Consider the following 13,206-nt stretch of genomic DNA (forward strand, 5'->3'; position numbering starts at 1 on the left):
ACTGTCTGTATGGTTACATCTCACTAGTGACTATGACATTTTGGAATATTTTTGTCAACATAAACTTAAATTTCTTGACGATTAATCATTATTGGTTAGTACGAATGGTGTCACGGTCTATTTGCATTCAGCCATTATTAATCTAAAAATTCTGATATAACAACTAAGAAATAAAGTTTGAAAATGAATATTTTCACTCTTATTATTCTGGAGTTATCGTCCTTGATAAATGGGAAAATGACAAGTTTTTTCTTTGTATATCCGAGAACGCATGATACATCACTCAGCTAAAATGTATCAATCGATAAAGTGAGACAATCTTTAGAAATTAAGCTATTAGAAAATGTATTTTATTTACTTAATAGCAGGGCACAAAGACCAAAGGGACCCAACTTGTTTTGCGTTAACTATTATAACATTCTAGCAGTAAAGTCAAATTTTAAAGTGTAAACTGTATGATATAATATAATACTGAACATTAAACAAATTCAATTTCAGAAGATTAGATGACAAATGTAAATGCTTAATCAATACAAATTCTATATTTGTATTATGATAAATGATGATAAAACTGCATGGCGGGATCAATATGCGCTATATCAATTCAGCTGATACGTGCATATATTACGAGAAATTACGAGAAATTGTGGGATTGGTGATAAAAGAATGAAACTGTTCCTACTTGTAGACTTGTGTCTGATTATCAATTTAAAATATGTAAACACTCTGAGTCATTCAATATGAGGGTCATTTTCAAGATTGCGACAAATTAGTCTAAATGTTAAAGCCTTGCATAAAAAAAAGCAAACAAAATATTTTAAGAACAAATAAAATGTAATATAACGTTGAAGACCCATTGGTGGCCGTCGGCTGTTGTCTGCTCTATGGTCGGGTTGCTGTCTCTTTGACATATTCCTCATTCACATTCTCAATTTTAATTTTATTAGTATGTCAAGACGTTATATTGGACTTAACAATATTTTGTTTTCAAAATGGTGAACATTTTCGATTGGCCGCAAAAATAGAAAATGAATAAACTGAAATACGGCTTTGCTGATATTTATTTTTTCTTTGGAATTGTACATTGAAGAAGAAACGATATTCTAGGCATTGCGTGTCTATGATATACGGTTGCAGCTAACAAGAAGGCAACTTAATCTAGGGTTTCATGTCCAGATTTTAAATTCATCTCTCAGATTCTACATTTTATAATGTTTCAATAAATTACAGAGACCAGTTGTATATAGTTATCAAAGGTACCACGATTATGATTTAGTACGCCAGACGCGCGTTTCGTCTACATAAGACTCATCAGTGACTTTCATATCAAAATATTTATTAAGTCAAACATGGAAAAAGTTGATGAGCATTGAGGATCTAAATTAAATGAGTTTAAGAAACAGAATAAATACACTACATTGAGATCCATCAGCCTCCTTACTCTCAAAGCCAGTGATAGTTGGCCTTACGTTTATTGTGTCCTATGATTCCATATCTTGTTAAATGTAAAATTGATTTATATTTTTATTAAACCCTTCACATTTCTTTCAAGAATTGAGTCTTTCCGTAACATTAAAGTTCATATGTAATCAGTCCTCTTTTGATTTGATACCTTGTTTCTAGAGTATGTTCGATAATGTCCTAAATGCTCTTCAACTTTGTATTTGTTTGACTTTTAACTATTTTGATCTGATCATTACTGATGAGTCTTATGTAGACGCCGAAACGTGCGTCTGGCGTATCAAACTATAATCCTGGTACCCTTGATAACTATTCACATCACTGGGTCGATGCCACTCATTGTGGACGTTTCGTTAGCCCAGTAGTCAGCATTTCGGTGTTGACATGAATTTCAATTGTATGGTCATTTTTGTAAATTTACTGTTTAAGAAATGTGAATTATTCGAAATGCTAAGGATGTTCTTATTCCAGGCATATATTACCTGAGCCACATTTGGCACAATTTTTTGGGAAATTTGGATCCTGAATACTCTTCATCTTTGTACTTTTTGGGTTTCTAAACTTTTTTATCTGAGCGTCACTAATGAGTCTTATGTAGACGAAACGCGCGTCTGGTGTATTGAATTATAAACATGTAAGCTTTGATAACTATTAAGGTATCATCAATCCTACGATAATTTATTATTGATCGTTGGTAGTACGACTGGTGTCAAGGTCTGTTTCTACTCAACCGCTCTCCATTCAAAATTTATGTGATGACAAATGAGGAATCCAGCTTGAAAGTGGACATTTTCACTCTTATCATTCAGGAGTTATCGTCCTTGATAAATGGGAAAATGAAAAATTATGTTGTTTATTGGTATACACGAAAACGCGTGAGTACATCACTGAGTTAAAATATCACAATCGGTAAAATTAGAGACAAGTCCTTGTTTTTTTGTGTTTTTTTTTTAATCCAAGGAAATGTCGGATATTTATTTGGTGATTTACGGCGGTCGCCTTTCAAACAGTGTATGTTCAATACCTTTACAAAATCCTTACACATTAAGCTATGTAGTTTACATAACGGTCATGGTCGGTTTAAGTTATTATCGTTATTATGCTAACATACTTTAAAAGGAAACACATGATACTTAGATTAATGTCAGCATTACCATTGCTGAACTCTACAAACCTTATTTTGTTTTGTTAACCGGATCTTGTTTGGGGTCCGGATTTGCAAATATCAAGACATTTCATCAAATTAAACTTAAAGAAGGTAATCGATGTACTACGACAAAATATGCCATTTTAAACATCATAGAAAAAACTTCTGATCATATAATTAGGAACATATAAATCAGGTAGAAATTAACCCCAACAACACTGCATACTTCAAAAAGAGCGAGACTGGGTGTGTCAGCATGTAAAGCTTCACTGTTACCTCTTTTGACATCGGACTCGGACTTCTCTTGAACTGAATTTTACTGTACGTATTGTAAAGCGTTTATTTTTTTACATTGGCTAGAGGTATAGGGGGAGGATGGAGATATCAAAAAACATGTTTAAACCGCCGCATGTTTGCGCCTGTCACAATTCAGGAGCCTCTGGCCTATCTTAGTCTTGTATGATTATTAATTTTAGTTTCTAGTTAAATTGCTTAAACGGGCACTAGCTACGAAATATATCAAAAATTTAAAGTGGGATTTTTTTGGTTCAATCAATGATGATAAAACTGAGAATGGAAATGGGGAATGTGCCAAAGAGACAACAACCCGACCATAGAGCAGACAACAGCAGAAGGTCATCAACAGTTTAATAGTGAAATAATAATTCGCTCTAAGCAGCAAGTATGGTTCAATTTTGACAAAATAAGCTAAGAAACATTGAAGATTAATTATTTCCTTGCGCCTAAATAATTCGACCTCATTAAATTAGTATGCATGTGCACTTCAATGTAACTCCTTAGCTAGTGAAGGATAACGCGATAATCGTGCATAATCAATTTATTAAAAGAAAAGAATGTCAACATTGAAAGTGAAACAATGTTAAATCATTTGATTGACTGGTTTTTCAAAGGTAAAAACGATGATTAACATATATTTTAAATCTATTATTTGAAATTTCAATATCAAAAGATTGTATTAGAATTGCACAATTTTTTTTTTTCAATATTTGTTGGGTTTTTTTCGAACACTATATATTGTATAATTGTTCAGTTAACAACTTTTGTATCATCATATTGCTCAAACATAGTAAAAGAATGAAAGCCAAAAGAACAGGAATACTACCAACTATTACAATATTTCACCGGGGGACTCGTTATTATACTCATCAGATGAATTCGGTGTTATACACATCGGTCAATCGGACGGATTCGATCATGTCAATGTTTTATGTAAAAATAATTTATGTATTATTTGTTAAAAAGCAAAGACATTTTTTTTCTCTAAACATCAATGTAATAAGCGTCTTGAGCAATCACTTAGACAATGTATCGAAAACAATAAGAAAGTGCATGTATAATTCAATCAAACGAAGTTAAACAGATACACGGATTTTGTTGTGTTTTTCGTTATCTTGTGATTGTTACCGCTTCACATACTATACACATGTGTATATTCTACCGTCTGAAATCCATATTATAACATGTATAAATAGCCTGTGATTAAATAACAGTTCATGTAAACAATTTGTCATGTCCTTCTCGTACACATTTACTTGAATGGTACTTTGAGCATTATCATTTCTTTCTCAACAAAAGTTTATATTTCTTAACTCAGTTGTAGTTCTAGTTCTCTCATTCACTTCTTACTATTACGTTACAATGTTAGAATAGGAAGGACTGTGTACACAAACATAAAAGTTCTTGCAGACTAAATTTAAAAAAAAAATATTATTTTGATGTTGATTATATACTTTTTGTTATCAAAATAGGAGGAGTAAAATATTTTAATAATTCTTAGATATATTGTTTTATTGCATGTCGGTAAAACAAAGGATTCCTTTTTTCTGTCATTGCAAGCTTGTCTCGCTATTTAATTTTAACTGCATATCAATTTTGCTGCCAGTTGTTCTCAATCATTACAATTTTCATTTTACCTTATTTCAGTTATGTTTAAACAATAATATGAATGTCAAATTTCAGGTGGTCATTGTAATAATTGTGTTTATTTTGCCTGTAAGATGATTCTCTATTATGAAAAGTTGACTACCTTTTATATTTATTCATATTTGTTATTAGTTTTAGTCCATAAGCAATTGAAATACCGCCACCTTGGTATGATTGCGATCGGCTGTAAAACTCTTACCCTGGGGCCTCCGTTTATATGTAAGGAATATAAAAGCACCATTCAATATCCGTGTATAAAGAAGACGACACTATTTTTATGTTTAGAACACTTGCAAAAACGTTTTTTGGGGTCCGTGGGTGGATTGTCGCAAGCCCAAATGTCTATCCAATAAACCTTATTTACCATTGGCAGTCAACATCTTGTGACCTTCATCATCAACGACATCTACTACAGGACTTAACTATTATATTTAGTTATAATGTGTCCTGAATATACATAGACAGTTTGACACTGAACGGTCAGTAATTAACAATTTGAACGAGTAAACAAATGACAATTACTCATAATAGAACCAGCGTGACATTACACTTTGAATAATGAAATCTTTCTGGTTATTGTGTATCAGATTTTTATGTCCTCGTTGGTTACATAGCTTTTAGACTAAGAAGAAAACAAAAAACAAGATGAGGACGTCAGGCGCAAGAAATATCTGCTCATACAATTTATGTATGCTTGAAAATGATGGTATTTATTTAGAGCCATACACATACACTTCTATATTAAAGACATACTCAACAAAAAAACATATTTTTGTCAAGTTTAATGTTGAATAATACACTCTGCTGTCATATCTTGTCATATCTTGCCAGATAAAGCCATAAAATAAAGTACAATTGATATTGCGTTGTATTTATAGTATATAGACATGTTGAGTAAGAAACGTTAACAATTAAAATATATTACCTTCGATAAAATTTGTCAGTTCTGTCATAACAAAATATAAATTACAGAATAGAAAAGCGTTTTTTTTTTAAATGTTTGGGGTATTTTGTAGGCGAAACACCCGTCTGGCGTATTGAATTATAATGCTGATACCTTTGATAACTAATTGCACATTTGAGAGTAATTTCCAAAACAAAATAGTATTTTAGAAAAGAAGTTATGCACTCATACGTAATAGTTTGCTGAAAAGCAAGTTTTTTTAACGTGAATGTAACACTTGTTAGCCAACTTTTCCATTAACACATAACACATCATCAAGCTGATAACGGAAACTTAAATGCGAAATAGTAGTGGTATTGAGATTATGTAAATATTCACTATTATTTGTGTTTCATATAAACATTTAACACTATATCTATTTTAACTCGATTGATTGGTGTTAAACGTCACTTTAGCAATATTATCTATTTTATTGCTGAAAGAAGCCGAAGAGAATTACCGACAAATATCAGGAACACCTTTAGTCAATTAAATTTCCGAAAGTCATGCCGCTTTTTTCAAAAATGCCTTGTCTTCATAGTAATTGTAATAGTAAGCATATTTTTATAATTTGCAGGAACACAGTTGGAATGGTAAACTGTGTTCACATATGGCACTACACTTTACATGTAAATATAATGCCTTGTTATGTTAGATATGAGTTATCTGAAGGGTTGAATTCAGAAGACATGTGATCTTTTATGTTATACGTCAATAAAAGCAAATTTAATTAAAATGTCAATTGTTCTTGAACAATTGAGAGGTCTTTCCTTTTCAAATGTAAAGTACATGTTCCAGTAGGCGTAGAATGCATTGAAAAGCTCTCAAATACACACAAAACCGTTAAAAAATGACAAAAACAACAAATTCGTTAATTTTGACATGACCTTGACTTTTGACCTTGTAACATTTGTAAAGGTCATTGGTCCACAATGTCATTGTAAAAGACCCCATGGGTCTAGGACTTTTCGTTCAAGAGTTAAAGCTAATTTTACCTTTTCAGAAACCGTTAACTGGGGTTATGCCCCTTAAGAATATGTCAAATCCTTTCGGTCAAAAAGTACAGATGGGTGCAGTCCTAACCTGTACAGCAAGTTAACTTGATAACCAGTCATTTGGACTGGTCAAAGTTAACCTGTGACCGGATTTAGGACTGCTCTGACCAGTCCTAGGACCAAAATCTAGTTAACTTGAAAAGCGGACTTAGTCCTAGGACTGTTTTTATGTCTGCCAAAAAGCTAACTTCGAAACAGGTCCGCTATTGATATAAGTAAACTTCGAACCAGTCCTGCCGTAAAGTTAACATAAGTTAACTTCGAAACCAGTCCTGCCATAAAGTTAACATAAGTTAACTTCGAAACCAGTCCTGCCACAAAGTTAACATAAGTTAACTTTTGCTTTGACAAATCCAATCGAAACCAGACCTGTTCCCAAGTTAACTTTTGACTGGTCTGCTCAACACTAAGTTAACTTGTAACCAGGACCGCTCTACATCGATTTTTTAAAAATATTTTTTAATATCTTTGTTTCGTAGTATAAACTACGAAAATAAAGTAAAACTAATACTTCCGTTATATAAACAGGATTTAATACAAATATTTGAAAATAAAGTACGAATGAAACGTTGCTTGTAACACAAATTTATCTGTAATCTGCCAATCTATAAATTAAAAAACGATCTTGGTTACAATGATAACGGGCACTGAATATATATTCCAATACCTATCAAATTCAACCATATTTGCACTTTATTTATATGTATATCTATGAAAGGACGTATTTAAGAGGAAAGCATCATTTTAACACATGACTAAAAATTTTTGTTCGCATAATTTTAGGGTGCCAACATGTCCTCCTTTTATTCAAAATATTGATGCGTAAAAAAATTAAGTTACGTTTTGATACCTCATGCTGACTTGTACAACACAATTATTTGACCGCGTTGACCAAATCTGACCATGTGTGCACTTTTATTTATAAATCTATATACCTGCATAGTAAATCAGCCATATTTTTTCAAATTTTTGTTCGCATAAATTTAGGGTACCAGCATATGTCCTCCTTTTATTCAAAATTTTGATACGTAACAAAATTTCAGTAGTTTTGATACCTCATACTGACTTGTAAAACAAAATTATTTGACTGCATCAACTAAAACAGACCATATGTGCACTTTAATTTGTAAATCTATATACCAGCATAGTAAATCAGCCATATTTGTTATGTCAGGATTCAATGTATATTACAATGGACAGCAATATTGCTATACAATAACAACAATTTTTTGTTTGCATAAATTTAGGGTGCCAGCATATGTCCTCCTTTTATTCAAAATATTGATACGTAACAAAATTTCAGTAGTTTTGATACCTCTTGCTGACTTGTGCAACAAAATTATTTGACCATGTTGACCAAAACTGACCATGTGTGCACTTTTTTTATAAATCTATATACCCGCATAGTAAATCAGCCATATTTTTTCAAATTTTTTTTCGCATACATTTAGGGTGCCAGCATGTCCTCCTTTTATTCAAAATTTTGATACGTAACAAAATTTCAGTAGTTTTGATACCTCTTGCTGACTTGTGCAACAAAATTATTTGACCATGTTGACCAAAACTGACCATGTGTGCACTTTTTTTATAAATCTATATACCCGCATAGTAAATCAGCCATATTTTTTCAAATTTTTGTTCGCATAAATTTAGGGTACCAGCATATGTCCTCCTTTTATTCAAAATATTGATACGTAACAAAATTTCAGTAGTTTTGATACCTCTTGCTGACTTGTGCAACAAAATTATTCGACCGTGTTGACCAAAACTGACCATGTGAGCACTTTTTTTATAAATCTATATACCAGCATACTAAATCAGCCATATTTTTTTGAAATTTTTGTTCGCATAAATTTAGGGTGCCAGCATGTCCTCCTTTTATTCAAAATTTTGATACGTAACAAAATTTCAGTAGTTTTGATACCTCATATTGACTTGTACAACAAAATTATTTGACTGCATCAACTAAAACTGACCATATGTGCACTTTAATATGTAAATCTATATACCAGCATAGTAAATCAGCCATATTTGTTATGTCAGGATTCAATGTATAATACAATGGACAGCAATATTGCTATACAATACAACAATTTTTTGTTTGCATCAATTTAGGGTGCCAGCATATGTCCTCCTTTTATTCAAAATATTGATACGTAACAAAATTTCAGTAGTTTTGATACCTCATATTGACTTGTACAACAAAATTATTTGACTGCATCAACTAAAACTGACCATATGTGCACTTTAATTTGTAAATCTATATACCAGCATAGTAAATCAGCCATATTTGTTATGTCAGGATTCAATGTATATTACAATGGACAGCAATATTGCTATACAATAACAACAATTTTTTGTTTGCATAAATTTAGGGTGCCAGCATATGTCCTCCTTTTATTCAAAATATTGATACGTAACAAAATTTCAGTAGTTTTGATACCTCTTGCTGACTTGTGCAACAAAATTATTTGACCGTGTTTACCAAAACTGACCATGTGAGCACTTTTATTCATATATCTATATACCAGCATACTAAATCAGCAATTTTTTTCAAATTTTTGTTTGCATAAATTTAGGGTGCCTTCATGTCCTCCTGTTATTCAAAATTTTGATACGTTACAAAATTTCAGTAGTTTTGATACCTCATATTGACTTGTACAACACAATTATTTGACTACTTCAACTAAAAATGACCATATGTGCACTTAAATTTCTAAATCTATATACCAGCATAGTAAATCAGCCATATTTGTTATGTCAGGATTCAATGTATATTACAATGGACAGCAATATTGTAATACAATAACAACAAATTTTTGTTCGCATAAATTAAGGGTGACAGCATGTGATCCTTTCATTCAAAATATTAATACGTAACAAAATTACAGTAGTTTTGATACCTCATGCTGACTTGTCCAACAAAATTATTTGACCGCATCAACTTAAACTGACCATATGTGCACTTTAATTTGTAAATCTATATACCCGCATAGTAAATCAGCCATATTTTTTATGTCAGGATTCAATGTATAATACAATGGACAGCAATATTGCAATACAATAACAACAAATTTGTGTTTGCATATATTTAGGGTGCTAGAATGTCCTCCTTTTATTCAAAATATTGATACGTATCAAAATTACAGTGTTTTGATACCTCATGCTGACTTGTACAACAAAATATTTTGAGCGCTTCCACTAAAACTGACCATATGTGCACTTAAATTTGTAAATCTATATACCATATATACCCGCATAGTAATTCAGCCATATTTTTTATGTCAGGATTCAATGTATAATACAATGGATTGCAATATTGCAATACAATAACAACAAAGTTTTGTTTCGCATAAATTTAGGGTGCCAGCATGTCCTCCTTATATTCAGAATATTAATACGTGACAACATTTCAATAGATTTGATACCTCATGCTGACTTGTACAATGAAATAATTTGACAGCATTAACCAAGACCAAAACTGACCATATGTGCACTCTAATTTGTAAATCTATATACCAGCATAGTAAATCAGCTACATTTTTTTATGTCAGGATTCAATGTATAACACAATGGACAGCTATATTGCAATACAATAACAACATGAACAACAAATTTTTTTCGCATAAATTTAGGATGCCAGCATGTCCTCCTTTTATTCAAAATATTGATACGTAACAAAATTTCAGTAGTTTTGATACCTCATGCTGACTTGTACAACAAAATGATTTGACCGCATTGACCAAAACTGACCATATGTACACTTTAATTTGTAAATCTATATACCATGTATACCCGCATAGTAAATAAGCCATATTTTTTTATGTCAGGATTCAATGTATAATACAATGGACAGTAATATTGCAATATAATAACAACAAATTTGTGTTCGCATTAATTTTGGATGTCAGCATGTCCTCCTTTTATTCAAAATATTGATATGTAACAAAATTTCAGTAGATTTGATACCTCATGCTGACTTATACAACAAAATTATTTGACTGCATCGATCAAAAACTGACCTGCATATGTGCACTAGCTTTAATTTAAAAATCTATATATATATCTGCATAACAAATCAGCAATATTTTTGATGTCTGGATTCAATGTATAATATAAATGACCGCTGTTGCGATGGCACCTAATTATGTCTTCTCCTGGCACTTAATGCAATTTTATTCCGCATACAATGAGAATGTCAGCATTTCATCTCTGTTTTCAATATATTGAACAGTCACTACAGTGTGTAAAACGAAACTATTAGGCCACATCATCCAAGTACATGTACCAACACTAACATGTCTGAATTCATTTGTGCTTTTTAATAAAAAAAAATGTATTTGAGGTTCTCTTCTGGTAATAGTATAGTGTTAATCTATTATGTCGGTTGATTGATTTTGTTTGTAGTTAAACGTCAAGTGACAACTATTTCATTCATGTGCACAAATCTCTCGACAAATCTGACGAATTTGAGGAGATTGTTGGTAGTTTCACCACATCGTACATATCCGGACACTGTACAACTATACAATTTTCGTTAGAATATTCTGCGAAAAAAGAATAGTAAATCCAATCCAAACAAGTAGAATAACAATGAAATATCCCTGCATGTATAAATGCGTAAAGTAAAAATTATGAAGGGACAGATAAAAACGGGGAACGAAGTAACGTCGACAAAGATGTTGATATCCCATGATATACGAATGTTGTTCCGATGCGTTGGATAACCCTAATTTCTATCCGCCTTCTAATTGAAAAAATATGATAGCTCTATGTAATTGACTAATGTTTATAAGAATATATAAAATAAAAGAAAGAAAGAATTGTGTTGTTATGAATAATGTCTAGTAGAGTATAGCGAGTAAAGAAATTTGCTATCAGAGGCCTTCTTGGGAAGAACAATGCGAATGTTGTTTATACATATTTTAATAAAGCTCAAGTCTGATATGAAAAGTCGCAAAAACGATAACATTTCATAAGCAGACATGTCCCCAGGTCTGGTCAATAGCAGACTTGTCCACAGGTCTGGTCAGAAGCAGACCTGTCCACAGGTCTGGTCAGGAGCAGACCTGTCCACAGGTCTGGTCAGGAGCAGACCTGTCCACAGGTCTGGTCTGGGGCAGACCTGTCCACAGGTCTGGTCTGGGGCAGACCTGTCCTCAGGACTGGTCAAAAGCAGACTTGTCCACAGGTCTGGTCTGGAACAGACCCGTCGATAGGTCTGCAGCAGTCATAAAAAAGCGGACCGTAGGTCTGGTCCACCGTAGACGAAGTTAACTTGCTGGTCTGCTTAAAAATTCTCAAGTTAACTTAAAAGGCAGTCAACAAGTTAACTCTAAGTTAACTTTTGTCAAGGTTAGGACCGCACTCATCTGTAAAAAAGTTGTGCCTCAGTCACCTAAACATTTTTAACTGTTCACTATTCCTGTAAAATTAACCGTTTTTGAGATATCGACTAAAAAGTTGAAAGGTCAAAGGTCAAGGTCAACCTACAAAACATTTAAAACACACTAAAAATCCTTAAAATAAGGTCAAAAACATATAATTCGCTATCTGGGACATGACCTTTGACCTTGTGACCTTTGTCAAGGTCATTAGTCCCCAATGTCATTGCTGAAGACCCCATGGGTCTAGGACCTTTGGTTATATAGTAAAAGCTGATTTTGTCTTTTCAGAAACCTAAATCAGGGGTTATGCCCCTTACAGAAAGGTCTAATCTCTTCGGTCAAAATGTAACAAAGTTGAGCCTAAATGACCCAAACATTTTCCACTATTCAAAACTTCTGTAAGTATAATGGTTTCTGAGATTATCCCATAACAAGGTGTTAGGTCAAAGGTCAAGGTCAATATACACATTTGACCTTGAGGTATTTTTCAAAGTCACATGAAGCGATGATGAATGGTGAAGATCCTAGGTGTCTAAGACTTACGGTTTGTGAGTTTTGTTGGCCAACTGACACCGGTTAATTTTCATAGGGGCATAACCCTACCAATGAGTCGTTGAATCCTTTCGATCCAAATGTGACGAAGAAGCGAGGTCTGGTCCTGAACAAATTTCACCCTTCGTTTTTTTCTACCTATTACGGTTACGGTGTTGGAACGATAACAAGGTTTTTGGGTTTCAGAGGGATTACTCCGAACCGACAAAATATTTCGACTCACAGGGTGAGTTCCGGATAGGTATTCATGACACCGATACAAAGTGTGAACATGAAAGCGACACGTCTTACGGTTAAGGCTGCTTACTTCGTCAAAGTTTGGCGGAAGAATAAAAATAATAATTAAAAACTAATTGTTCAGAGAACAATTGAAGGTCTTTCCATCAAAACAATGTATTTTGATATGAAAGTTGTGAAACTAAGTTTAAAATGTCATTTCAATCGTCAAATGATAGTTTCTAGTACGCTGATTCCAAAAATATTTGGTTTCCATACATTTTTTTTAATTAGGGAGATAATTTGTTACTTCCGGTTTGAAAAATGTTACTTACGATTATATTTGAATATTTACTTGACACTGATTCCAAAAATATCTGGTTCTATATACTGTTATATTAATAAAGTACAAAAAATAGCTACTTCCGGTTTACAAAAGGTCACTTCCGGTTGTTTCTTTTAAGGTTAAATGGTTTGATAATTTTTTCTAAAAGTTTCATA

General features: G+C 32.5%; 2 protein-coding genes across 2 annotated transcripts in view; one reads left to right on the forward strand and one right to left on the reverse strand.

Annotated features, from left to right (window-relative positions):
- LOC143056233 (solute carrier family 35 member F6-like) overlaps positions 1–13,206 on the reverse strand; it is a 514,661-nt gene that overhangs the window by 327,185 nt on the left and 174,270 nt on the right. The window lies entirely within an intron of this gene.
- The window catches only part of LOC143057337 (uncharacterized), a 31,970-nt gene that overhangs the window by 1,027 nt on the left and 17,737 nt on the right, over positions 1–13,206 (forward strand). The gene's annotated exons all lie outside the window — the stretch shown is intronic.

This window comes from Mytilus galloprovincialis, chromosome 13 (assembly GCF_965363235.1).
Source record: "Mytilus galloprovincialis chromosome 13, xbMytGall1.hap1.1, whole genome shotgun sequence".
NCBI lineage: Eukaryota > Metazoa > Mollusca > Bivalvia > Mytilida > Mytilidae > Mytilus > Mytilus galloprovincialis.